Source organism: Schistocerca piceifrons, chromosome 7 (genome assembly GCF_021461385.2).
Source record: "Schistocerca piceifrons isolate TAMUIC-IGC-003096 chromosome 7, iqSchPice1.1, whole genome shotgun sequence".
Taxonomy (NCBI): domain Eukaryota; kingdom Metazoa; phylum Arthropoda; class Insecta; order Orthoptera; family Acrididae; genus Schistocerca; species Schistocerca piceifrons.
This window is the reverse complement of record NC_060144.1, coordinates 188281393-188307816: the sequence shown is the minus strand read 5'-3', so window position 1 is coordinate 188307816 and position 26424 is coordinate 188281393. Positions and strand designations below refer to the sequence as shown.

General features: G+C 41.7%; 1 long non-coding RNA gene across 1 annotated transcript; it reads left to right on the top strand.

Annotated features, from left to right (window-relative positions):
• The first annotated feature begins 639 nt into the window (after positions 1–639).
• Positions 640–4764, top strand: LOC124805282. The gene is made up of 3 exons (XR_007017426.1): positions 640–847; positions 3028–3142; positions 4660–4764. It is a non-coding gene; the product is annotated as an uncharacterized LOC124805282 (long non-coding RNA).
• Positions 4765–26424: the final 21660 nt, after the last annotated feature.

Genomic DNA, 26424 nt, shown 5'->3' with positions numbered 1-26424 from the left:
ACAAAGTTTGTGTAAATACACCTTAGAAAAATAAAAGAAAAGCCCACTGAGGATGCCATTGCTGTGGTGAAACACGTTTGAATGTTAAAACAAAACAGTATTTTGTGTACTTGCTAATAGGCGGACCTATCCTTAGTTCATTATTATTTTCTGCTAGCGCGGGACAGACCTCGAAACGATATGTAATTAGCGATCGCAATTCTCGTGAGGCCGTCCTTCGTACACAGAATAACTGCCTGCTTATGGTAAAATAATGGAAGTCCCTTATATGGTTGCAAAGACGCATTTAAGATAGAGAAAAAAATACTATATGATTTAGTATTCCGCGAACACGAAAGAATCGCGCGATGGTTCACGATGACCGGCTAAATTCAGACATAAGTAACACTTGAAAGCTATTGCTAGAGTTCGCATTCCTGTACAGCTGTTGGTGCTGGCGCCGCTTCGGTAAATGTTCACTGCTTCGAAAGAGTGAGACTGTTTTCCGCTTTCTGCTCGTAATCGTGACTCATGGCCGACCACGGAGTGGCGCGCTACAGCAGCAGGGCACCCCTCCTGCCCCCCCCCCCCCCCCCTTCCAGCCGATACGTGTGGCGCTGCCTGTGGCTGGTGGCGGCAGCAGCGTAGCGTAGCGTAATTTAGCGTGGGATTCCGTGAAGTTCACGGCCCATGCCGCGAGTGCAGTTCGCTGCGCACGGCACCAAGCTCACGACGCCATCTATATATGCCGTGGCGGGCCGGCGGTAGGCATTCAGTCGTCAGCAGACGCCACTATTTCTCACTGAAACTTCGAGCCGCTCACCACAGCCAGCCAACATGCCTGACCCTTGCTGCGGAACTGGAGAAAGTAAGTTAACTTTGCCTTGCTGTATGATACAAATAACTAAGTGCCGTTTACATCTGTTGTCAGTGACTGGGAGTGGCTAACGTAAATGACTGTCAAGAGTGCTTAACCGTGTAGAGCACTTTTTTATTTAAAAAAAATGGCTCTGAGCACTATGGGACTTAACTTCTGAGTTCATCAGTCCCCTAGCACTTAGAACTACTTAAACCTAACTAACCTAAGGACATCACACACATCCATGCCCGAGGCAGGATTCGAACCTGCTGCCTAAGCGGTCGCACGGTTCCGGGCTGTAGTGGCTAGAACCGCTCGGCCACCCCGGCCGGCACTTTTTTATTCCTAGTCCTCTCTGCGTCTTGGTGAAGTCAAAGCGAGGGAGAAATCGTCATTGTTAGTCATCTTCTCTGGAAAACCTGTGCGCTAATTCAGTTAACCCTAATTCTACTACTGCGGTGTATTCATGTCATCAGATGATGACAGTTTGTTGTGTTGATTCTTCTCAAGACGGCATCTGACGTCCAATAAATTTTGGGTTCCAGCATTCAGGTGCCATCATCTACATCTGAACTCCTCTTCGATAGGTGCTAGTCGCTTTCCCAGTTATGTCTGAGATTTCGAAAATTTTCAAAAAATCATTTTGCAATATCCCACTAATGAGATAAATCTGTCACCATTTGTACTGCCCTACGCTATACACATACAAAGTTCCCTTTTATTCCAGCATGGGTAGTAAAAGTGTTCTCTGAATAATGTTTATAGATGAACTACCGTTTCCTAGCATTAACAATAAGTCAAAGCTTGCAATTTTCATTACCTACAACACAGTATAGCAGTAGTCACTCTTACTATCGCTACATCTTGTGACTCCAAGGTTATGGACACATCAAAGTGTTTTATTTATCACAATAGACGAAATATTCGTCATGATATAGTCACTCTTTAGTATCGCTACATCTTGTGACTTCTAGGTTAGAGACACATAAAACTGTTTTATTTATCACAATAGACGAAATATTCGTCATCGGCAACTTGTATTTGTAGTTGAAATATTTCTCATATATTGTTCGTTTCGATCACTGGATTATCTTCAGATCTAAATAGTAGAATGAGCAACTTTCTTGTCTGTTCAAAAACTCGTACACAATAGACTGGTATGAGTTTCTGACTAGACAAGACGCAACTACTGAGATCTGAAGATGATCCAGATGGCCGAAACACGCAATTTAATTAAAAAAATGTGCGACTGAGACTGAACAATAAACGGAAATTGTTTTTTTAATTATTTAATGATCAGTCGCTAACATCATGAGGCTGTCCTTTATGGACGAAAAAATTGTGTGCTTACGGATAATTTATAAAAGTCCCAAAGACCATATAACCAACTTTATTTGTAAATAATTACGCCAGCACTTTTATGCTTTAAAAATAAGTACACAAGGCTACTTTCTTTCAAGCGAAGAGCTGCTGCTTTGTGGACTATGATTTGATATTACAATAATTTTATGTACAGTACCACTTCTTAGTAGTGTATGGGATACGTCAAGCAAGCTGCATCTAGCATGACACTCCTATTTTAGAGTGTTAATTTCTTGGAATCAGTTGTAATATGGTCATAAGACATGATGTTTGTAGGCAGTGACGAAGAAAATAGTCATTTGGTTTATCAGTTTAGCTGTAATCTCGAACGTGTTGCAGGAACTTGTTAGTCATGTGATGGCGGTAATATTCATGGGATTACATTTCAGACAGATCGTTAAGGTTATTGTGAATCAAATCGGGTGCTTATTCTGAAATATTGCAGAGGCCGACTGCAGTAATAACGTCGCATTTTTTTCGGTACTATTAATCAATGTTGTTGCTGCGTAGGTAGGTGAACAGTCAAGCTTCAAATTCAGCAGCTTTTGATGTTGAGATGGTTGTCTCATATTTCCATGGCTTGATCATCCCAGTGCTTACACACAGTATATTCTTACTGATCTAGTCTTAACTGTCAGTCATTTACCGAAAGTGTGTCTTTATTTTACAAAATTACATGTTAACTTCAGCGACATCTAAATCTCTTGAAGCTCCTGTTTACCAGTGAATATCAAAGTTAGGGAAAAACACGTAAAATTCGCCGAGGTTGTCAGTGTTATCCCTGTGTTTTTTGAGTACGTTCTGAAGTGGTCTGTTTTGTTTTCCAGCTTGCCAGGGCTCCAGCTGCAACTGCGGTCCCTCGTGCACCTGCACAAACTGCGCGTCTGGCACCAAGGGCTCTGCCACCTCCAAGTGAATCACTGTTTCCTTAAGTCCAACACGGTGAGCACCAACGCAAAAGGAAACGTTTGCAGCTGCTAGTTCTAATATTAGAGTTAATGCCGAATACATTATTCACATTATCCGAATCACACCATATTTACAGTTTTCTTTGGTGGTATACTAAAATTTTTATAATTTTTTTATTAAGTGACATTGACACTACGTACATGATGAATTTCGTCTTGATATGACTGCCATCGTTGGCATAACCTAACTTATATTATTTTCAAGCCCAAGTAGTGATATCAAATAATCGATACTAGCATAGAAAATACATATCGAAAGGCTTGTTGCAAGAACGCCTTGAGATTTTCTGACTTGATTCAAAAGACATTCACAAAAGATTAGATGCCTCTTTTGCAGACATGAATCAATTAGTTTACTGCAATGATTATGTTCTATCGAGTCTCAGAGTACATACTGAAATATTTTGCCATATTTCTGCTTCTTTTCTGAAACTCGCTGCACACAGGTGAGGTGTAGAACTTGTGATCCAGGAAGTAGAGACACAAAGCTCAGGACATCTTTCTGAAGCACAAAAGTTCCATATTATTATATGCTTCTAACATCACTTTTCCAATCTCACCATTGGTGGTCCCGAGATTAGGTACAAACCTTCATTACAACCACGTAGCCTTGCTCGTTCACCCTCTCAAACGTCACGTTTCAAACACTGTCAAATGCAAACGAGCACACATCTTTCCACTCAGAAATATGTTCAGCTTTCGATACAAGCGACAGCTTCTTGATTAAAGATGTGAACTTTGAAGTACATTAGATACGTTACATCTTGTTACCAAATAGCTGTAAAAGTTCTTGTGCGTCATGCAGCTTACTGCCTACTCTAGAGCGCTATTTCAGTGTTTGGAATTATCAGACGGGTCGGACAATAGACATTTTATGAATCTCGAGATGCAATGCTGCATTGTAACAGGTCGGTGTAGCCCATATGAAAGTATAACAGAAATGCTCGGGGAAATTAAAAGGTAATCCTTGGAAGAAAGACGACATAGTTCCCACAAAACTCTGCTCAGTAGATTTCGCGACTCAGATAATCTGAATTCGAAGAAGACTGTGTGACTATTATACTGTCACCATTGTATATCTCACGTAGGAGTTACGAGAGTAAGATAAGAGAGATGCTGGATTTCAGAAAATTATCAAGTATTATCACTAAATAAAAGTGCAGATTTCCAACAGTGTACTCTCTACGTTGTTTAAATTGTTGATCCCGAAAAAGTTCGATTAGACTCACAGCTGCAAATATTTTAAAGAGATATCTCTCTACGCTGTTTCTTGCACTTCTCCGTGGTTAACCACAACACTTCATGGTTATGTTTTCTAAAATGCCCCTAGCTGAAAATCTGAGGCAGCAGATTTCTGCTTTTGCTTTGCTATTGGGTTTCCGAGTGTAAACGTTTGGATAAATGCTTTGTTTGTGAGCTGTGTAACCATGTATATGTTTTCCTTTTCGAAAGTATTCACTTCGCTCTAACGAATTATTTCTTTTGTTACAGGTGTGACAACCGTGTTGCTGCCTCTCTCTCTATTTAAATTTCACTGCACTATTTAAATGTTTCTTGCTGCATTTATTCATCAAAATAAAATGCTAAAAATCTAAATCTCTGTGTACCTTATTTGGTTCAACTACAGCTCCCAAGCTACGATTTATTTTGCTATATTACGACTAAGCGAGCAAGTCGATATTCGTCTCCAGATACATGAAAGAGTAAAAGTTCGCTATAGGGCCTCGCAGTACAGCTAACCCATTGCTGCAGGCAAAATTGAAATGTGGAGTGAGGTAGGGAGGAAGAGGCAGGTTAAACTGAAAGGTAATCACTCACATGTGTCTGGGTGGTTTTTGTGGAAATCCACAGCCCGTAGAAGGCAAGTACACTGCTTGAGGTGCGATCCAACTCTGTATGTAAATGCAGACTATCAGGAGATGCCCAGTAAGATGTGATAACAATAGAGTACGAGTGAGGCTTGCCTGTAACATGGCTGCACCAAACATGGAGTATCTGAATATTTCTGCTAAGAGATTACTTGCACAACTAATTTCCAGAAAAATTCAATAAACCCACACCTCTGTCAAATTCCTGTAATTTCCAGTCTTTCCACCAGGCCTGTCCGACAGTATATGTTTTCAATAGACGCAGTTGCTGAATAAATACAGACACTGTACAGGCAATTAGTGGAAAAACTAAAAATGCTATATTTGAAAGCTGTAAGGGCAAAAATATAAATATCTTTGGAGTTTGAGCAAGTCTTTTAGGTTGCTACAATCAACTGATTACTTTTAGTTAAAAATTATGTCTTATGACACGTTTTGGCCTTAGCCCATCATCAGAACATCTGCCAAAATGAAACATGGTTCTCATGAATGCACAAGCGCAACAAATATATGACATTAAGAGTAAAAATACTTTAAAAACAGACCAACAGTTAGGCTTACATATGATATAAAATATCTTAAGCATACTACTGTGTAGCAATCCTGACATTGATGCTTAACTGACGTCGAGGTTCTGTTTCAAAAACGGACTACTATTACTGGCTTCCAGGTGGTATAATCGCTTGGTTGTAGTGACATTAGAAACTTAAATGACAAGAAGATGGACAAATTAATTACAAAAATAGTATATGAAAAAGAGTAAATATAAGTAAAATTAAAAACAATAGGCAAAAGCGTTAAAAACAAAAGTACATCGATAAATCAGGTGCTTCGTCTGAGTGCTGATGGGAAGGGGATGAAGGGTGAATAGGGGGGGGGGGGGGGGGGACAGCATACGGGGGCAGTCAGGCGCCGTCACACACCAAATGTAGCTCATTCAGTTGAGGACCAACAATACACAGCATAGTTGAACCTGACTTCACACATAAAGTAATCACATAAGGTTCTACATCTACATCCATATTCCGCAAGCCGCCTAACGGTATGTGGCGGAGGGTTGTTTAGGAAATGCACATAACCAGGCCAGGGAGAGTGAGGAGGGGATGTATTAGGTGTGAGGAGAAGCAGTGCTTTTTTTCTAAAATTTTCTAAATGGCACTCTCAGTTGTAGTCAATAAACCATCGCGATCTTACAATTTTCTGCAGTTATGATGAGTAAGGGTATGTTTCACATGGAAGTAAAGAAAGACATAACATCATTGTTATTGAATTAATAGAACGTAATCGAGTGATCAGGGGTCGATTCTGATCAGAGGTCTGTAGCACAGTAGTTACTTGACTGTAATTAAGGGTTCTGATATTTATTAAATGAAAGGTTGGTTGCGCTGTGTTAATTTATTCGCTGTCAATATGTCAAAGTGGTAACTACACTTAGCATCTCTAATCATTTTACATTATAAACTTAAGTAAACAAATAAAAATAAGCTTGCAGAAGTGTCTCATTTTCCTTACAGTGAATTCCACACGGGATAAAGAGGCTGATCACTACCATCTTCACGCTTCCCCTCCTCGCTTTTCGTGTCGGTCGCCAGATGTCTTCCTTTCAGGTACCATGAATTCACGTAATCCACAGTTTTGAAAATTCGTAATAGAGGGCGAACCAACGTGACGAACATAAGATTCGCTACTGTATTCATACGCTAACTCTTGTAGGAGTCAAGGTAAATATCATTTGTGAAAGCCTCTTTCAGATTCACTTGTCGAAGTTGGAATGCTGCTCGTAGAATTAATAAGGGGCATCGGAGACATTGGATATTTCTTCGCAGCAAGACATTCACGGAAACGTCTAAAAATTTGTCTTTCAGGAGCTCGAAAGATTTACACTAGCTTCTCCATATGATACGTCAGGATTTTCGGCCAAGTGGTAGCGCCCAAAACTGTAGCCTGTTCTGGGGTTTCATTGTCTTCTGATGTTAAAAAGTGGTTCTCCATACACCTTTCCAGGCACTCACAGAACCCCACAACATCAATACGATTCCCTTTATTTCAAGCTGACATCAAATAAAAGCCAGCGATCGTAAATACATACATTAACTGTATGGGCAACGTATGGCACTAAAATACTTATTTTTGCCTATACGAATAACATTTCTTCAAATAAGGCAGCAATTACTAAGATTAAGTAGAACAGACAATAATAAGGGCTAACCTTTCTAGTCTGCTGCTTACTCCCGAGTTCCCGACCAAGAGAAACTTATTCAATAGGTCGACTTCAATCGAAGATCACTCAAAATCTTCTCCAGCTGTTGTGAACAGCGCGTTGACGCCAGCTGATCGATTGACTTTCGAGTCGGAAGTTATATTTGCTGGGCTAGATAGAAGATAGAAATGTACCGATATTTTTAATTAAACAGTTTTCAGATGTTTAAGGTACACGCTTGCCACCGCCTACCCTCAAAAAAAAAAAAAAAAAAAAAAAACAGAGGAAAAGTATCTTTATTGACTTATAGGGTAATGTAGTTACAAAATTTACGGAAAAATGAAATATTAAAATTGTTAAATAGTTCATGCATTTACAAATTTCATTAGAATAATTCTGCATATTAATCCTCTAACCAAAGTAAGAGAGCGGAAAAATACTATGGATTTGATAGTGACCTAATGGTTCAAATAGCTCTAAGCACTATGGGACTTACCATCTGAGGTCATCAGTTCCCTAGAACTTAGAACTACTTAAACCTAATAACCTAAGGACATCACACACATCCATGCCCGCGGCAGGATTCGAACCTGCGCTGCGACCGTAGCAGCCGCGTGGTTCCGGACTGAAGCGCCTAGAATCGCTCGGCTACAACGGCCGGCAGTGACCTAATGAAACAGTGATATAAGACGCTCTCCGAGTTTACACAATGGTTGTAGGGCTCCTGCACGACTTAATGTCGCAACGAAAGCCATTTGGTACTTTACATAAAAATATAAGTAGCTTGTTAAACAAAACAGGTAGGCTTCTTACTTCAGTACAGGAAAGCGAAAAATTTTAAAGGATTTTTCTGCTGATATACATCTACGTCTATACTCCGTGAGCCACCTTACGGTGTGTGGCGGAGGGTACTTATTATACCACTATCTGATCCCCCCTTCCCTGTTCCATTCACGAATTGTGCGTGGGAAGAACGACTGCTTGTAAGTCTCCGTATTTGCTCTAATTTCTCGGATCTTTTCGTTGTGATCATTACGCGAGATATATGTGGGCGGTAGTAATATGTTGCCCATCTCTTTCCGGAATGTGCTCTCTCGTAATTTCGATAATAAACCTCTCCGTATTGCGTAACGCCTTTCTTGAAGTGTCCGCCACTGGAGCTTGTTCAGCATCTCCGTAACGCTCTCGCGCTGACTAAATGTCCCCATGACGAATCGCGCTGCTTTTCGCTGGATCATGTCTATCTCTTCTATTAATCCAACCTGGTAAGGGTCCCATACTGATGAGCAATACTCAAGAATCGGACGAACAAGCGTTTTGTAAGCTACTTCTTTCGTCGATGAGTCACATTTTCTTAGAATTCTTCCTATGAATCTCAACCTGGCGCCTGCTTTTCCCACTATTTGTTTTATGTGATCAACCGGCCGAAGCGGCCGTGCGGTTAAAGGCGCTGCAGTCTGGAACCGCAAGACCGCTACGGTCACAGGTTCGAATCCTGCCTCAGGCATGGATGTTTGTGATGTCCTTAGGTTAGTTAGGTTTAACTAGTTCTAAGTTCTAGGGGACTGATGACCTCAGCAGTTGAGTCCCATAGTGCTCAGAGCCATTTGAACCATTTTTTTTATGTGATCATTCCACTTCAGATCGCTCCGGATAGTAACTCCTAAGTATTTTACGGTCGTTACCGCTTCCAATGATTTACCACCTATGGCATAATCGTACTGGAATGGATTTCTGCTCCTATGTATGCGCATTATATTACATTTATCTACGTTTAGGGAAAGCTGCCAGCTGTCGCACCATGCATTAATCCTCTGCAGGTCCTCCTGGAGTACGTACGAGTCTTCTGATGTTGCTACTTTCTTGTAGACAACCGTGTCATCTGCAAATAGCCTCACGGAGCTACCGATGTTGTCAACTAAGTCATTTATGTATATTGTAAACAATAAAGGTCCTATCACGCTTCCCTGCGGTACTCCCGAAATTACCTCTACATCTGCAGATTTTGAACCGTTAAGAATGACATGTTGTGTTCTTTCTTCTAGGAAATCCTGAATCCAATCACAAACCTGGTCCGATATTCCGTAAGCTCGTATTTTTTTCACTAAACGTAAGTGCGGAACCGTATCAAATGCCTTCCTGAAGTCCAGGAATACGGCATCAATCTGCTCGCCAGTGTCTACGGCACTGTGAATTTCTTGGGCAAATAGGGCGAGCTGAGTTTCACATGATCTCTGTTTGCGGAATCCATGTTGTTTATGATGAAGGAGATTTGTATTATCTAAGAACGTCATAATACGAGAACACAAAACATGTTCCATTATTCTACAACAGATTGACGTAAGCGAAATAGGCCTATAATTATTCGCATCTGATTTATGACCCTTCTTGAAAATGGGAACGACCTGCGCTTTCTTCCAGTCGCTAGGTACTTTACGTTCTTCCAGCGATCTACGATAAATTGCTGATAGAAAGGGGGCAAGTTCTTTAGCATAATCACTGTAGAATCTTAAGGGTATCTCGTCTGGTCCGGATGCTTTTCCGCTACTAAGTGATAGCAGTTGTTTTTCAATTCCGATATCGTTTATTTCAATATTTTCCATTTTGGAGTCCGTGCGACTGCTGAAGTCAGGGACCGTGTTATGATTTTCCGCAGTGAAACAGTTTCGGAACACTGAATTCAGTATTTCTGCCTTTCTTCGGTCGTCCTCTGTTTCGGTGCCATCGTGGTCAACGAGTGACTGAATAGGGGATTTAGATCCGCTTACCGATTTTACATATGACCAAAACTTTTTAGGGTTCTTGTTTAGATTGTTTGCCAATGTTTTATGTTCGAATTCGTTGAATGCTTCTCTCATTGCTCTCTTTACGCTCTTTTTCGCTTCGTTCAGCTTTTCCTTATCAGCTATGATTCGACTACTCTTAAACCTATGATGAAGCTTTCTTTGTTTCCGTAGTACCTTTCGTACATGATTGTTATACCACGGTGGATCTTTCCCCTCGCTTTGGACCTTAGTCGGTACGAACTTATCTAAGGCGTACTGGACGATGTTTCTGAATTTTTTCCATTTTTGTTCCACATCCTCTCCCTCAGAAATGAACGTTTGATGGTGGTCACTCAGATATTCTGCGATTTGTGCCCTATCACTCTTGTTAAGCAAATATATTTTCCTTCCTTTCTTGGCATTTCTTATTACACTTGTAGCCATTGATGCAACCACACCCTTATGATCACTGATACCCTCTTCTACATTCACGGAGTCGAACAGTTCCGGTCTATTTGTTGCTATGAGGTCTAAAACGTTAGCTTCACGAGTTGGTTCTCTAACTATCTGCTCGAAGTAATTCTCGGACAAGGCAGTCAGGATAATGTCACAAGAGTCTCTGTCCCTGGCTCCAGTTCTGATTGTGTGACTATCCCATTCTATACCTGGTAGATTGAAGTCTCCCCCTATTACAATAGTATGATCACGAAACTTCTTCACGACGTTCTGTAGGTTCTCTCTGAGGCGCTCAACTACTACGGTTGCTGATGCAGGTGGTCTATAGAAGCATCCGACTATCATATCTGACCCACCTTTGATACTTAACTTAACCCAGATTATTTCACATTCGCATTCGCTAATAACTTCACTGGATATTATTGAATTCTTTACTGCTATAAATACTCCTCCACCATTGGCGTTTATCCTATCCTTGCGGTATATATTCCATTCTGTGTCTAGGATTTCGTTACTGTTCACTTCCGGTTTTAACCAACTTTCCGTTCCTAATACTATATGCGCACTATTTCCTTCAATAAGAGATACTAATTCAGGAACCTTGCCCTGGATACTCCTGCAGTTTACCAATATTACGTTAACTTTTCCTGTTTTTGGTCTCTGAGGACGGACGTTCTTTATCAACGATGATAATGTCCTCTCTGGTAAGCCGTCAGGTATTTTATCGTTTCGCCCAAGGGGGGCTCCATCTAACCTAAAAAACCCCCGTGTGCACGCCACACGTACTCTGCTACCCTAGTAGCTGCTTCCGGTGTGTAGTGCACGCCTGACCTGTCTAGGGGGGCCCTACAGTTCTCCACCCAATAACGGTCGATGAATTTGCAACCATTATAGTCGCAGAGTCGTCTGAGCCTCTGGTTTAGACCCTCCACACGGCTCCAAACCAGAGGACCGCGATCGACTCTGGGCACTATGCTGCAGATATTAAGCTCAGCTTGCACTCCGCGTGCGATGCTGGTTGTCTTCACCAAATCAGCCAGCCGCCGGAAGGAACCAAGGATGGCCTCAGAACCCAAGCGGCAGGCGTCATTCGTTCCGACATGTGCTACTATCTGCAGCCGGTCACACCCAGTGCGTTCAATAGCTGCCGGAAGGGCCTCCTCCACATTACGGACGAGACCCCCCGGCAAGCACACCGAGTGCACACTGGCATTCTTCCCCGACCTACCCGCTATTTTCCTGAGGGGCTCCATAACCCGCCTAACGTTGGAGCTCCCTATAACTAATAGGCCCGCCCTCTGTGACTGTCGGGACCCTGCCGGAGAATCGGCCACTGGCCCAACAGGCGAGGCATCCTGTGGTGGCTCGGAAACGATGTCATCACCACTAGAAAGCACCCCGTACCTGTTGGAAAGGGGTAAGGCAGCTGCCACGCGGCCAGATCCCACCTTCGCCTTTCGGCCAGGCACGCGCGAGCCCACCACTGTCCGCCATTCACCCTGGAGTGATGGCTGACCGGTAAGATGCTCACTGCCGGAAGACGCAGCGACATCAGGGGTTCCATGTGATTCCAAGGCCACCGAAGTAGGCATAGGTCTCACCACAGTTGCCCCAACGCCACTACGAGCCGACGCCTGCGCCTCGAGCTCGATGAGCCTAACAGACAAAGCCTCCACCTGCCCCCGAAGAGTGGCCAATTCTCCTTGCGTCCGCTCACAACAACCACAGTCCCTACACATGACTATGTTTACCCCACTCTATACGGTGACAAATTCCCAAGATAATCTTCTGATGAGCTACTCTGATAATCAAGAAACACTCACTGAAATACGAGACGCGAAAACTACGCTAGGTTTTCCCAGAAAAACTATTTAAAAGCTAAGCGCAGCAAATAAGTACAAAAACGCTTTATACAAACAGTACTCGCTGCTGCTGGTGCTCTCGCTCTGGCTGTCACAAGACAACTGCTGATTCAAGTGACTAGTGGCTAACGGCCGCGAAACAAACAAAAGGCGGTTTTAGGGCGCTTTCTGTTCTAAACGATCAAGAAAACACTAAGAAATCTAACACGAAAACTACGTAAAGTTTTATCAAGAACTGTTAGTTACTATGCAGAGCAGATAAACACAAATAGAATCCCTTCCTTAGTGGATGGTCGTAAACAAAATGCAAAATAAACGCTTTATACAAACAGTACTCGCTGCTGCTGGTGCTCTCGCTCTGGCTGTCACAAGACTGTGTGTGAGAGAATATTATCCAGAAGTACGTAAAACAGGAGTACGTAGATGGGTACAAATTAATATATCGTTACTATAGACGTAAGGGGGAAAGGCTGTATACACCAATGGAGTAAAGTCACAGGCCACAGATCTAAGTGAGTATTGCACTGAATGTCTCTTTGCGTGATCCGTTTCAGTGATACAGGTTAGTAGTTATAACAGTCCACAGGTCCCGAAGAGGAGATGTTTTAAATTTCATTAAGCAGTTAGAGGGAGTACCAACGCGACTTTGTAGAAATAACTGAGAAGTGGTTGTCTGCAGAGATTTCAACGTTGATTTTATTTTGGATAGTTCTTTCACAGGGCGTCTAGAGTTATTGGTTGTCGCTCTGGTCTGATACAATCAGTAATATTTCCAACATGAATAAGACATAGTGCAACTGCGATTGATAATTCTAAATGAAACTGTTTTTCACGCAATATGTGTGAAACCTATAATCAATAGTCGAATAGAAGCGATCAGTTTCCGAAAAAAGGAGTAAAGTGCAGTTTCACAGAATGGTAAGTGCTGACTCAGCTACACTACCGAGGGAAGTTTACCAAAGACAATCAATAGATGAGAAATTTGATTATATGCCAGTAAATATTCTTGTAAAACAACGATTCCAGTTTTTTTTTGTAATGAATCGGGGACAATGACAATGCAAGCCGAGGAATAACATCTGCCATGAAAATATCCAAAGTAAGTCGAGAAAAAGAGTAAGTAACATCTGGCATCAAAATATCTTGCACTAGGAAGAGACAGCTTCACTTAACGCAGAAGACTATCTCTAAACAAGGCTTACAAATACACTCCAAGCGCTGCTGCAAAATTCTTCAGTGTATCAGCAAAAAGGGAAAAACCTTGTACTGCGCACAAAAAATTCAATATCTCAATAGTAAGGCAGGACAATTTGGATTATTTTTAGGCATGAAACGAATAAACACTATAAGACAAATGATATTCGGATCTCTGATGAGTATCCGTGAGCCAGATGATGTTACATATAGATCATCAGTCACCAGATTGAGTAGATTCTCCCTTTTTCTTTTTTTCTGTTATCAGTCTACTGACTGGTTTGATGCGGCCCGCCACGAATTCCTTTCCTGTGCTAACTTCTTCATCTCAGAGTAGCACTTGCAACCTACGTCCTCAATTATTTGCTTGACGTATTCCAATCTCTGTCTTCCTCTACAGTTTTTGCCCTCTACAGCTCCCTCTAGTACCATGGAAGTCATTCCCTCATGTCTTAGCACATGTCCTATCATCCTCTCCCTTCTCCTTATCAGTGTTTTCCACATATTCCTTTCCTCTCCGATTCTGCATAGAACCTCCTCATTCCTTACCTTATCAGTCCACCTAATTTTCAACATTCATCTATAGCACCACATCTCAAATGCTTCGATTCTCTTCTGTTCCGGTTTTCCCACAGTCCATGTTTCACTACCATACAATACAGTACTCCAGAAGTACATCCTCAGAAATTTCTTCCTCAAATTAAGGCCGGTATTTGATATTAGTAGAGTTCTCTTGGCCACAAATGCCTTTTTTGCCATAGCGAGTCTGCTTTTGATGTCCTCCTTGCTCCGACCGTTATTGGTTATTTTACTCCCTAGCAGTGCAGAAAACACAGGAACAGAAATGGTACACTCGAAAGTAGTTACCGCGCGAGAGGGTGCAGTGGTTGAAACACTGGAGTCTCATTGGGGAAGACGACGGTTCAAATCCCCTTGTGGTTATCCTGAATTAGGTTTCCTGTGATTTCAGTAACGCAGAAAGCAAATGCTCGAGTGGTTTTTTTGAAAGGGCACTGCGGATTTCCTTCCCATCCTTCCTTAATACGAGCTCTAATGACCTCGATATCGACGGGACATAACACACAAATCTTCGTTCCTTCCAAGAGAGGTCCGTAACATTTACTGAGACAGGCATTGCATATTACACCAGCACACATCTGTTTTACCAACTCAGGTTTTGAACAGAGCACAAAGCTCATGAGGTCACTCATTTAACTCCGATGCTATGAGGCAATGTACGAAAATCTTGTGCTCACTTGTTGGCCATACGATCTTTCCCTTGCTTGAATTTCCCTTTGTAATTAATATATGGTTCAAAGTGTATTCCCTGAAATACTAAAATATTCAGTGGTATCATCCATTCATAAAAGTGCAGATAAGACTTTCTATGTTCTCAAAAATAATTGAAAAGGTTGTTCTAAACTCTCTATTGTTCTTTTAGGTTTCTGTAAGGTTCCTCTACAGAGAAAACAAAATATGACCTCTCAAACTCTGTTCTCGTAGAGCAAAAGGAAAAAAAAGACTCTGAACTTACCAAAGCCTTGGATGGTCTACATCGAGAAATTCAACTTGAGGAAACTAAAGTATTATAACGTTATAGGGAAGCTCCTTGATGGACAGACAACAGAAAACTGGTAGCTTTAGCAAGTGATGTCACAGAAAAAGATCAGGATGGAGTAATATTTAATACGACGTTTTAACAAGATCGGTAGTTGGCCCATTCTTTTGTTTGACCTACATAAATGTTTTAGCAAGAACGTTAAAGGGCTCTTAAAAACTGTAACGTTCACTCTAAGAAAAATAAATAAAATAAAAGTAACGAATCTCCACAAAGGAATATCCGAATTGGACGGATATCGTTACATGTGATGTATATGTGCAGACAAACAAATGATTACAATTTCAGAGAAACTATATGATTTATTCAAGAGAAACAGCTTCACAAATCCTGCAAGTCAATAACGCGTTGGTCCACTCTGGCCCTTATGCAAACAGTTATTCGGCTTGGCATTGATTGATAGAGTTGTTGGATGTTCTGAGTCAAATTCTGTCCAATTGGCGCTTTAGATCGTCAAAATCGCGTGCTGGTTGGAGGGCGATGTTCATAATGCTCCAGACGTTATAGATTTGGGAGAGATCCGGCGACCAAGCTGGTCAAGGCAGGGTGGGTTTGGTAAGCACGAAGACAGGCAGACTCTCGCTGTGTGCAGGCAGGCATTATCTTGCTGAAATGTGAGCGCAGTCTGACTTGCCATGAAAGGTAACAAAAGAAGGGCGTAGAATACCGTCGACGTACCGCTGTACCTTAATGGTGCCGCGGTTGACTACCAAGGGGTCCTGCTATGTACAGACCATTTCACCTGGTTGTCTGATCGTAAGGCAGGCGATAGTCTCCCACAGTGATCAGAGCCATTTGAACCATTTGATTTGGGCGATAGTCAGGTTGGTATCCACCACTGCCCAGGGTGTCTCCAGACACTTGTTCGGCCTGGAATCTAATTGACTGGATTAGAATTGTTTGCAGTGATAAGTTCTGCTGCGAAGTGAGCCCTGATAACCAGCGAAGACTTGTCTGGAGGTGGCCTGGACAGTGGTGGAATACCAACCTGACTGTCACCAGCTACGTGTCCAGGAATGATGGCCCGGGTTCCATTTGTTTTCATAGCTAGATCCCTTTGGTTCTCGTCTGAGGCACCTTTACAGCACAGCAAGTACGTCGACGATATCCTACGCCCCTCTGTTCTTATCTGTCATGCCAAGCCGTCGTGGTCTTACATTTCTGCAAGATACTGCCCACCCGCACATGGCGAGAGTTTCTACAACTCGTCTTTGTGTTTACCAAAACCTTACCTTTGCCAGCAAGGTCACCGGATCTCCCCCAAATTGAGAACTTTTGGAACATTATGGGCAGGTCTCTGCAAACAGCTAGGGATTTTGACTATCTAACTCGCTAATTGGACAGAATGTAGCACGATATCCCTCAGGATGATATCCAACACGTCTGTCAGTCAATGCCAAGCTGAATAACTACTTGCGTAAGGACTAAAGTTGTCACTTTTTGATATAAGAAATAAGTGACATTGTATGTAGGCTGTTTAGGGTTTTATGTTGGTAACACCACGTAGTGCTCTTTATGAAAATCGATGACTGCACTGTGTGCAGTCTGTGGCTAGTTGGACTCATTGTTGGAATATTCGCTTGTGTAGTGTTGGGCAACTGGATGTGAACAGCGCGTAGCGTTGGGCAGTTGGAGGTGAGCCGCCAGCAGTGGTGGATATGGAGAGAGAGATGCCAGTTTTGAGCGCACGATCTGGACGTGTGCCCGTCAGAAAAAGGAAATTTGTGAAGATGGAGGTCATGAATATAAAATGACTTTTGAACATTATTAAGGTAAATACATTGTTTATTGTTTGTTCTCTATGAAAATCTTTCATTTGCTAACGATGCTTATCAATAGTTAGTGCCTTCAGTAGTTAGAATCTTTTATTTAGCTGGCAGTATTGGCGCTCGCTGTACTGCAGTAGTTAGAGTTACGAAGATTTTTGTGAGGTAAGTGATTCATGAATGGTATAGGTTATTGTTAGTAAGGGACCATTCTTTTGTTGGGATTATTGAAAGTCAGATTGCGTTGCGCTAAAAATATTGTGTGTCAATTTAGTGATGATCAGAATAAGTAAAGAGAAATGTCTGAGTACGTTCAGTTTTATTCAACTGTCTTTGTACCAAGTAACGTAGAAGTTTACTAACACAGTCATTCATAATTTTTCTAAGGGGACGTTTCAACATTTACCTAAAATACAGTATTTTCCAAAAAAAATGTGAGACAGTTCATAAATACTTGGAAATCAAATGTTACGTATAAATTTTAATTATCTTATAATTAATTTCTTTAGCAGAATGAAATTATTATTGAAATTCGTAAAACAAAGTAACTTATATCCTCTTAACAATGCATATAGTAAAATGCATTAGGTGTGACAAAACATGCAGAAAACTTTGATAGGATTACCTTATTTTCTCCATCTATACTTCACATTTGACCTAGCCGACTTTATCAAGCAATGGAACTCCCTAGAAGACATGTTCATGTTCATAGTAATTAGTAGTTCACTTGCAGTCAGATCCGCTGAACACCTGTTTCTTCTGTTTGGCCACTTGTTAGACATTAAAGAGAAAATACGTTCAAAGAATGCATTTGACCCAGGAACGCACAAAAAGGTACAAGTTTTCCCAATTCTATTAATTTCTGTTGTTCTTTATGACTAGTAAACACTGACAACCACTTGTTTGAGAAATCTTCTGTGCTTTCCAAAATACTGGCAACAAGACAAAACTCTTCATACAGTTCCCTCATATCAGTTATTTCAATCATTTCGAGGGATTCCACTGGAGCTTCCAGGAAAGAAAAATCTATGCTTCTGTTCAAACAAAAAGAAATTGTAGCTCCACCCTAACACTCTCCTGCGAGAAACTGTACAATTTTCGAAGGTAGTTTATGGCGTTTTGATAGAACTGCATAAAGCATGTCTCCAGTTTGGTTCTTTCTGAAGATGATTAAGATTCGATGGCATTCGTAATTGCAATTCCGAATAACTCAACTTCTTTCCTTTGTTCCAGTGTTCTCTTCAGTAAACACATTTCGTCATAAGCTTCAACCACAGAAATAGTCCTCTTTCTTAGATCTTGATGTACAGAACAAATACCGTAGCTATATTCCTGCAGAATAGTAAAAGTACTTCTAGCGACAGATCGTTAAGGTCATCTTCTGGATCCAAATACTTCTTCAGATCTTTGCAGCAGAACTCACCCAGTGATCTGAAATAGTTTTTGATGGCAGGCCAGCTGTGGATTCATCTTTCTACTGCAAGTTATAAAGAAAGCCGACGAGTCCTAATGCGTCTCAATATCTAGCTATTCAACATCTACGAACTCGAAATATTTCTTCAGATCTTCGCGAGGCTTCGCAGACGTGGAAAAATGACTATTTATTGTCAGAATAACATTTTCTATGGCTATATCAAGGCATTCATTAGCATGCCTCATTGTATTATGGACAATATGAGTTGAGCAATTTGACTTCAGAATTCTGCAACGTGCATCATGAAGCAGATTAAAAAGAGAATTGTGCTTACCTTAATTGTCCTTAGAGTTGCCTTCATATAGGCAGTAATCTTGTCTAAAGACAGGTCATTTTCATTAACTACGTTGCGCTTTCATTGGCACTATCATAAGTCCAGCATTTTGTTTTGTATACAACTTGTAGACGTGAATTATCTTTCACAGAGAGGAAACATTTTACTATTAGCTTTATTGTTACCATTCGTTGAAATTGAAAAGAAGTTCAGTCACATCTTTTGGAGACTTTGGAGCCTATATACCTTTTCTCCCTTCATTCTTCCACGCGAAACGATGTTAGAAACACTGGAATCCCCAAAAATATGACATTTGAGTTTATTCGAACAGTCCATGTTGGCGTAACTGTGGTTATGTTTTACAGTGAGTAATGCTGTTCTGCTGTAGTCACTTTATCTTACTTTGAAAGGTCACTTGACTAGAAAAATACAGATCCACATTTTCCGTTTAATTTTGTTATCTTGTATTTCCTTTATGGGTTTCTGTTCTAGCATGTTGCTTAAGATTGACTCACCGCCATGAGATACAGAGAATTCGCGCGCACGGATGGAACAACGCCCCTTTTGGCATTGTCCAATAACATGTTTATCCCCACGTGTATGACGATTCTCAGATAGTCTGATATAACGTTACTTGTTTAACTTTCTTAGTAGGGACTGCACTCCCTGAATTTGATTTTAGAGTGTAACATCTTAACACTGATGTTTTCGACTAGCTATAATAAATTCACAGTGTACGTAGATTTAGCCTAAACAGCATGAAAATTCACGTTGGAAATTGGAAGGGAAGACCTACGGAAGTACGCGGCGGAAGACAAGGTGAATAACCCAGGGTTTTACCAACGAATGACGAGATATGACAAGATTTTCATCTTCTGAGACACCAAAGAGAAAAAATAGTAGAGCCATTTTGAAATTCGACGGCGCTCAAATCAAACATGGATTTAGAAATATTCAGAGGCAAAAAAAGACAAACGCTCATTTTTATGAGACAACAGTTTGTAATGTGGAACGCAAAATTTTAATCTCGAATACGGTATGTCCCGCACAATATGGGAATGGTGGCAACTCCAATAAGGGCCAGAGGTGGATCAACACATTATTGCTCAGTTTGTGAAGGTCTGTCTCTTGGATGAATCATCCATTTTTTCTGAAACTGTAATCATTTGTCTGTGTGTACATGTACATCACATCTACCGATCAACGTCTCATTTGTATAAATCCTTCATGGTGCGTCATTTCTTTTCTTAGAGTGTATTTTGCTAAAGGATCCACAAAAGTTCATACCAGACACAAGCGGGATATTAGAGGAATAGGTTTGCAACGAGTCAGGGGAAATATATTAACCCATAATCTTACAAAACCTTACCCAGTCCACATTCATTCAAACAGAAGTAACTTGCAAGCACCATAAATTCCCTGTACGAAACTCTTAGCCACTGAGGCGGGTAACAAACTGAGGTGGCACCAGCGTGATCAGCGGATGGATTGATAAGCAAAAAATTCAGTTACTTCTGTTTTGCACTCTCAATGCATTGTCTTACAGAGTGGTTTGCTAGTGTAAACTCCTGTATTGTATATTTGACACTGTCTTGCGACTTAATGTTCTGCGACAATGCAGTTAAGAAAATTTCCGCAAAGGTTTAAAATACGAGGGCTATCCACAAAGTACATTACGTTTTCGTTTGTGTCCGTTAGGGGCGGGGCTAGCGCGGCCATCTTGGTGTCATGGCATTCCGCCGCTCAGTCGGCATCCTGCCATGCTAGTGAGACATTCGTGCTGTGCTCCGTTGAGTTACTGTGACAGTTTGAAATGTTAGCGTTAATTGAAAATGCCGCGAAGTGTGAAGTGCGTGCTGTAATAAGGTTTCTGACTGCAAAAAACTGTACACCGATAGCAATCTATCGGCAGCTTTGTGAAGTGTATGGGGACAACATTATCACTGAAGGTGGAGTGCGTCAATGGGTCATAAAATTTAAAAATGGCCGAACTAACGTTCACGACGAAGAGCGAAGTGGAAGACGCAGCATAGTGACTGCCGAACTTGTCGAAAACGTCGATGCCGCGGTTCATGAAAACCGTAATTTCACAATAACGGAACTCTCTATGAGTTTTCCACAAATTTCACGAAGTTTGTTGCACGAAATCATTACCGAAAAGCTTGGTTACCACAAGTTTTATGCAAGATGGATACCAAAAATCTTGACAGAGATTCACAAAAATCAGCGAATGGCTGCAGCGTTAACGTTTTTGGACGCTTACGAGAAAGATGGCGACTCATTACTCGATCGCATCGTTACTGGTGACGAAACATGGCTTAAGCATGTGAACTGCGAGACAAAATTGCAGTCAATGCAGTGGGGGCACACAAATTCCCCCCAAAAACCCATGAAATGCATGCAGACAATGTCGGCAAGGAAGGTAATGGCGACTGCTTTTTGGGACAGGAAAGGTGTGATTTTTGTGGATTTCCTGGAAAGAGGCACTACAATAAACTCTCAAAGGTATTGTCAAGCTCTGCACAACCTCAGAAGAGCAATACAAAACAAGCGCAGGGGAAAGTTGGGCTCAAAGATCTTGCTGATTCACGACAACGCCCGGGCCCACACGGCAAATGCTACTCGTGAAGTTCTCGAATCTTTTAAGTGGGAGTTGTTTCCTCATCCGCCGTACAGTCCCGACCTGGCACCGAGCGACTTCCACTTATTCCCAGCATTGAAGAAGTGGTTGGCTATGCAGCGTTTTGATGACGACGCACAGCTTCAAGAGGAGGTAACCACGTGGTTGAAGGCGCAGGCGGCCGAATTTTTCGATGAAGGAATTTCTAAGCTCGTCCATCGCTACAATAAGTGCCTTAATTTAAATGGTAACTATGTAGAAAAGTAGTATTGAAGTGTGGCTTTCATCTGTATATAATAAAAAAATTTCCAATACTTTATTTATTTTTAATTCCAAAACGTAATGTACTTTGTGGATAGCCCTCGTAACTACACGGTCACAACCCTCCACAGCTACAAAGCTCTAATCAAAGCCGCTCCTGCTTTATGGTAACGTCTCTTGGGTTTTCATTCTATCACTTCCTCCAAATGTTCGACTGTTATTCACTCCCACCTCGTCTACCATGTCCGTCTCTTCTCCATCTCTTCAATTCTGTATTAGCTAATTAATTTCCCCATTTCCTTTCCCACAGTGAACACCTGCGATTTCCTAATCGTCCTGCATACTTGACGCCAACCACCCAAACATTTCAATGTGATTACCATGCCATGTCTCTGCTGCCCTTATCCCTGCAAATCCACCCAATCTTACACACACACACACACACACTTTCCACTTAATTTCCCAGCAAAACCGTATTCACCTCGTGACACGATACCCTATTTCCTGCACACATCAGGTCTCCTGTTCTCCCAACTTCCCTCCTCCTCCTTCCAACAATTCTGTTCACAATCTTATTTCCATCTCAAAACCTTCCCAACACAAACAGCTCACTTCTTTCTCGAAATCAAAGAACCACATTTCTGATTCATCCATGCTCCCGGTACCTTCCATTACTATCGCAATCAACAATGACTAACCTGTGGGGAACACATAACAAATATTTATATAATCAGAAAATGGTTCAAATGGCTCTGAGCACTATGGGACTTAACATCCCAGGTCATCAGTCCCCTAGAACTTAGAACTACTTAAACCTAACTAACCTAAGGACATCACACACATCCATGCCTGAGGCAGGATTCGAACCTGCGACCGTAGCAACCGCGTCGTTCCGGAGACCCAACATTTTTTTTATGTCCTCTGCTTTTGCCCAAGTAACTTTCATACTACATATTCCCTTTGAGTTATTGTTTGTTGGCTATTTTATGAAACGTTAGTGTCAATATATTTTATAGAATATTCCTGCTTTGAAAGAAAAAATAAATAAACTTATTAAGGGTCCAACAAACCCCCCCCCCCCCCTTAGGCTTCCATGCTATAGAAAATTTCCCTTAGTAGGATTTCGTATTTCTCATTCTACAACAATGCAAATTAGTTTCTTGTTGGTTGGTGTTCTTGATATTCACAACAATCTGACAATCTGTTTACTTTCAGAGGAAGTGATTGCTGATCTCAGTCATCTGTTATTTATCTTGTAAACTTGCTGTGAGTTAGTCCAGTTCCGAACACGTAGGCCTCCAGTAACTTTGGTGTCCTATACAGCAAAAACGAAACCAAGTAAAAGCTTACTGATGTTGTCAACAATGCACCAAGAAAAAGGCACTGTTAGAGGGGAGAAGAATAAAAACCGAGATAAATGCATATTATAATTCCACTAAAGGTGGAATTGATACCATTGATCAAATGGCGCGTATGTACACCTGCAAGAGGGGAACAAAAAGATGGCCTCTATCTGTATTTTACTCTCTCATCGACATTTGTGCTATCTATGCATCCACTGTATTCATCCAGTAACATCCAAGATGGAATGAAAAGAAACACAACAAACGTAAACTTTATCTTCTGCAAACTGGGATAGAACTAGTGAAATTGCAGTTAGAAGAAATAAGTGCCAATGCAAGAGGGTTATCTAACCAAATTGTTCAATCAATGGAGACTATTCTACAAAAGAAAATCGAAGAAGTGACAACAGAAGCACTTCAGCCTCCTGCAGGGAAAGGTCGGTGCCATATTTGTGTAAGAAAAACTAAAACAAAGAAACAGAAGTACAACAATCTAAGTAAACCAAAACAGTATTGTGGACAGTGTCATAAACAAGTGTGTGTAACACACATTCAGAAAAAATTGTGAAGTGTGTGTCTCGTGCCTTGAAGTTCTGGACTCAGAGTAGTCCATTGTATATGAACGCATCTGTATTTTGTATTGTAATATGTCAATTTTTTATTCACTCAATCCAATATTTATAACAACTAACAACATTTATAAATCGATGCCTTAGTTAAAATACGTAAACAATTTTAAAAGTTGTAATTTTTCGTCAGTAAACTTATTTAATACCTGTGGGCTCGCCGACCCCCGCCCCCGCCGTAGGTATCCAAGTTAGAAAAAAAGGCTTGGGCGTCCTAGGGTTAAAAGGGGGCAGGGAGTAGTGTGTTGTCATTAGAGAGTCAGCAGCAGACGAACGCGTCTGACGGGAGAGCTCAGTGACTTCGGACGTGGACTAGTCACCTGAGTAGAACCTCTCTAAAGTTGCCCCCAAGTCGACTGTTGGTAAAGTGACTGTGAAGCAGAAACGTGAAGGAGAAACTACAGCTAAGACAAGACCAGGCAGACCTCATATATTGGCTGTCAGCGACTGTCGTATATTCGGCGAATGAAATCAGAGGATGGAATCACTTGTGAGTTCCACGGTGTTACCAGCAGTCCAGCTGGCGCTATGATTAGCCGTAGAGAGTTCAAAGGAATGGGGTACAATGGTCGAACAGCTTCTCATTAGCCACACATTTCTGTAGTTAACGCTAAGCGATTCTTGATGTTTTGTAAAATTACGCTACACCCTGTGGCAGTCCGACGGAAGGATTTTGGTTTTGCGAATGCCTGGAAGGATTTCCTTCTATCACGTGCAGTGCCAACAATGAGGTGTGGAAGAGCTGTTTATAAACACATCAAAAAAAGTTTTGCATCACCCCGGTTCCTGTCGGGTACCTGAAGGTAGACTGTGGATATTGTATCACAGACTTGGCCCTTTGACTGTTCAGAGAAATCACTAAACCCGCCCAAAGACGTAAACAACCATACATGAGCAGCGCCTATTAGACAAAGGGGGTCCGACAGCCGATCAGTTCCATAAACCTAGAGACCGAAGAAAGCAATTTGTTTACATAAGGGTCATTAATTTGGACAAGTACAGGTGGCCAGTTTGCTTATTTAAGGAAAGCAATGGGCCCTTTGAGGACAGATTGCCACTACCCCCTACTATCTGCGTCTCCTATCATCTCGTCATGGAACGGAAGTCATACTGTTAATTCACATATAAAACATTGATACATTTTCACGTAGCGATCCTTTTTGTTTTGTTGTTTTCGTATCTCATAAGCGAATAACCGTGGAACACCACAACTGATATGTCAAGAATTGTAGAATTTTCTGACGATAGAAATCGCTCAGAGTTCTCGCAAGGAAAATCGCGCTCGACATTCTAACACAGTGCTTGTCCTTGTGCCTCTTTCTAACGAGAGAGTAAGGAAGCAGACCGTGACGTTCTGTTGTTCTCTATGAGAGAAGGTTAAGTGGGACACCAGCGCTCCAGTAAGCACGAGGAGGTACTTGAACTCTACTTATTGATCTTGTTCATCTCATCACATCAAAACAACTCCAGTAAAAACCAACTCTAAGAAACGATTACGCCTCGCAGCAGCCGGGAAGTTAACCACGACTTCATGCTGAGAAAGACGACGCCCCACACAGGAGCATTCGCACAGTTTGGGGCTCGTCTCTCAAACTAAGTTTTCGACTTATCCTTGACTATGCAAAGTATCCTCTTCCTAATCCCCTTAATCTTGCAATGCTATCCATGAAGTATATAGGGTAATTATAATTAAACTTTCAAAACGCTGTAGAAATAACACCACTGGTCAGAATGACGTCAAATTACAACGGAATATTATCGTAGAAGGGGAAAAACGTATGGCAGAAGAAAAAAATGTTGTGAAAATTGATCAATAGCTGACGCTGTATGTGTCACAATACGTAAATGAAAGCACCTGTCATGCGCACGATCCACTGAAGTTGGTGTAAACACGCCGGGTACAAGACTTTTACTCCTTTCGCGTCTGCGACGTTCGCCAGGACTGTCTCAATGCAGGATCGCGCTCTGCTTGTAAAGCTATATTACGAGAATGATGACTGTGCACACGTCGCTCTGCGGATGTTCCGGACACTAAAGCGTTTGACAAAAGGCATTGGTCCGATGACTGCTGTGTGTCTGGAGAAAATTCGAGAAGACGGGCTCTTTTGATGTGCAACCTGATAGAGGGACGAACCGAATTGATTCGACGTCAGTGGAAGCAGTGGCCACAGCAATGCAGGAGGAGACGCTTGGTGGTGTGCAAACGTGTAGTGCACGGAGAATTGCCCGAATATTGGACATATCCATGAGCACGGTGCTTAAATTCCTACGATACATCCTTCTTTGCTATCCATTCAAAATTATCCATGTGCACTAGTTTCTTCCTGTTGACCTGCCAGCAAGAGAGACCTTTACTTTAGAATTTCCTGTCCGCATAGAAGTGAAGAATGATTAGTCGTGGAAGATTTTGTGGACAGACGAAGCCCACTTCCATCTGTCAGGATATGTCAATACACAGAATTATCGAATATGGGCAACAGAAAATCCACACGCAAATCAACCAGAACCACTTCATCCTGAAAAGGTCACTGTGTGGTGCGGGTTTACGGCATCATTTATCATAGGGCCATATTTTTCCGAAGTGACAGGTGCTTCCGGTCCTGTTACCTGTACCGTCATGGTAAGTGCTGTGAATGTCTTTTGCGCAACCACATCATTCCAGCTCTCCAACAGCGTGGATGTGTGGATGAGATCATTTTTATGCAAGATGGCGGAACTCCGCATATTGCAAATCTAGTAAAGCAGCTGCTGAAGCACCATTTCGGAAATGCTTGAATTACCAGCCACCATTTCCCCACAGCGTGGCCGTCTCTACCACCTGAGTTTAATCCGTGTGACTTCTGGATGTGGGGCTACCTGAAAGATGTTGTATTCCGATTGCAGACTCAGCTGCATTGAAGGCGCGCATTGCGCAACACATTCTGAAGGT